The sequence below is a fragment of the Dermacentor variabilis genome, chromosome 8, assembly GCF_050947875.1.
Source record: "Dermacentor variabilis isolate Ectoservices chromosome 8, ASM5094787v1, whole genome shotgun sequence".
Classification (NCBI taxonomy): Eukaryota; Metazoa; Arthropoda; class Arachnida; order Ixodida; family Ixodidae; genus Dermacentor; species Dermacentor variabilis.
In genome coordinates this window covers 3,700,001-3,702,500 of record NC_134575.1, presented here as the reverse complement: position 1 = coordinate 3,702,500, position 2,500 = coordinate 3,700,001, and positions in this window count along the sequence as shown.

Here is a 2,500-nt window from a genome sequence, read left to right as displayed (position 1 = left end):
CCGGGAGAGCACGGTCCAGACAACACAGCGCAATAAAACACGGAGACCAACGCAAACCTGCCCGCACGGCGCCTTTACTACTGTACGAAACCTACGGAGCAACACGCGTGAGTGCACAGAAGCATAACAAAGCTGCCATTCTGGCGCGAAAGGCGTGGCCGCTACATCAAAAGAAATAAAAAAAAAGCAATGAGAACTTACTACTTCATTTTCTCCACAGTTCTCCCCTAGCGCGCGGAGGGGGTGGGGCCTCTGCTCAGTTTTGCTTCCTCCATGATATCGTCATACTTCTCACATGGATGATGTCAGTCTGGCAGTCCAGTGACGTCTAGCCGAGCTCAGGTGGCCGAGTCTGGCTGTTGGACTCCGGACGACATATGCATGCCCCGATGAAGTAAGGTTTGGGCACCTGTATGTCCGGTACGCCAGGGAAGTGCCCGTGTTGTTTTCGTCGTTGTGCACAGCGTCGTCGCGGGAATCCTTGCGGTGCGAGCAGTCCTGATAGGTGGTGCTGAAAGTGTACACGGCGATGTTTCTTTCTTGCAAAACGTCGTGTTTGTTGAGTCGGCCTTGGATTTAGTTGACTTGCGCACTGACGTTTTCCTCGTTGCAACTGTTCTTGATGCTGTTGACGTTGATCTTCGCGACGTTGCGACAGTTGTTTATCTAGCGTATCTATTGGAATATGCATTTGATTGCTTGCACAAATTGACGTTGTGATGAATGAGTAGCTTGTATACTGCTCCTTTTTGTGAGACTTGTATGGTGGCGAGTGTAGTTTGCCAGGCTTTTCAAAAGACTCTTTAGAGGCTCCTGCGACGTCATTCAGAATGCACGCTTTCGTCACTTGACAGTGTGCGATGCTGCTCGGTACGTGCGAAGCTTCTGAAGTGGCAGCGGCCTGTTGATTTGCAGTGCGCAGAAGATGGCTTGAGAATCGCGGAGCACCTTGATCTCTATATGTAGGTTGCTCCAAATTGTCTTCGCCTTGAAAGTTACATGCGTTGGCGCTGGTACTCGTATTCTGGTTTCGTCTTGGCAGTGAGCAATTTGACTTCGTTTCACGAGAACGACTGTCTGTTGCGGTATTTTCTCGATTCGTGTTGTGATACAGAAGTTTGTGTCCATGCTGTTGCGAATTTCTGAAATTGAGAAGAAAAGTCGTCTTTCTGCGATGCCGTGGCGTCGTGCTCAATCGCGTAAAGCATGCACTGCGGCCTAATGTTCATACAATAGTCGTGTGACTTGAAAGCGCGTAGTGGCCCACGCATTCGAGACGAGCGGTGGAATCCGTCAGAAGCTTTAACAACGGCATCAGCGCTGCAGCTTGCTGAAGACTTACATATTGTTGACTGATGTGCGGAGGCCAAACCTGGTTCGAAGTTGGGTTTCGGAGGAACGAATAGGCAACAATACCTTGATTTGGCCGAGTTTGTTAATCTCGACAGTTTTCATAAAAAAGCGCTAAAGACGAAGATGAAGCCGAAGGAACACATAAGACAAGACAGGCGTTACTACCAACTGCTGTTTATTACAAACGTCATCTATTTTAGTTCCTTCGACTTCGTCTTCGTCTTTAGCGCTTTTTTATGAAAACGGTCAACGAATAGACCTGCGGAACGTTTAGTGCGCAGTGGCTTTTCTTTTATTGGGAATGTGAAGTTCATGCTAAAGGTGCGATTGCGCGTCCTCTTCTTGGGAAAATCATGGCAAGGAAAGTTCGCCGAGGATCTGCTAAAATTTGGTTTTGTTTCTAAATGATGATTATCGCTACGCGGAAACTGTGTGTGACTGCGGCGACCCAGTTGAAATGTCTGCAGCTCGTGGATAATGGAGGGGTCGGAAACTTCAAATCGGCTGATCATTTCTTCTTTGATTTTATTTTGATTCATCGTTTTCAAGTATGTGCGTGAGGTAGAAGCGAAATGCCTCACCGGTGACGTAATCATTGAAGTAGGCGACCATATCCCTTTCCGACCATGATGTACAGGATGCGTGGAGCTCGAAGACGCGAAACCAGTCTTTGACGGGCCCATCGTCCCCTGATCCGGTGTACTCGGATATGTCCAAGGCTTGTGGTGATGCGGTCATGATGCTAGTTGGTGTCGGTGGTGGAGCTCGGGACGACAGAAAGCTGAGCTAGTTGGTTTCATGTTTGTTTGTTCATGTTTGTTGGTTTCAGGTTTGGAATCATGTTTGTTGGCAGTGCTCCCCAAGATCTTCGAAGCCGTTGCTAAACTTTCAATCCAAGCATTCTAAATTAGTAAAAAACGGAATTGCCATGTCGTGCCTTAAGTCTTCCCTCACCAGATCCTGCATGCACAAAATGCGCGCCAGTTTTAATGCGCAGGTCCGGCGCCTATTAGAAGCAGGTTATCCTAGTGTAGCGGTCGCCACTGTGGCTGAGCGCCTAAAGAAGTCGGTTTCGAGAGGGACGGACGTGATTACAGAAAGCAGTAATACCAAAAAAAGAGTAGTGGCTATTCCGTATATTCATTCA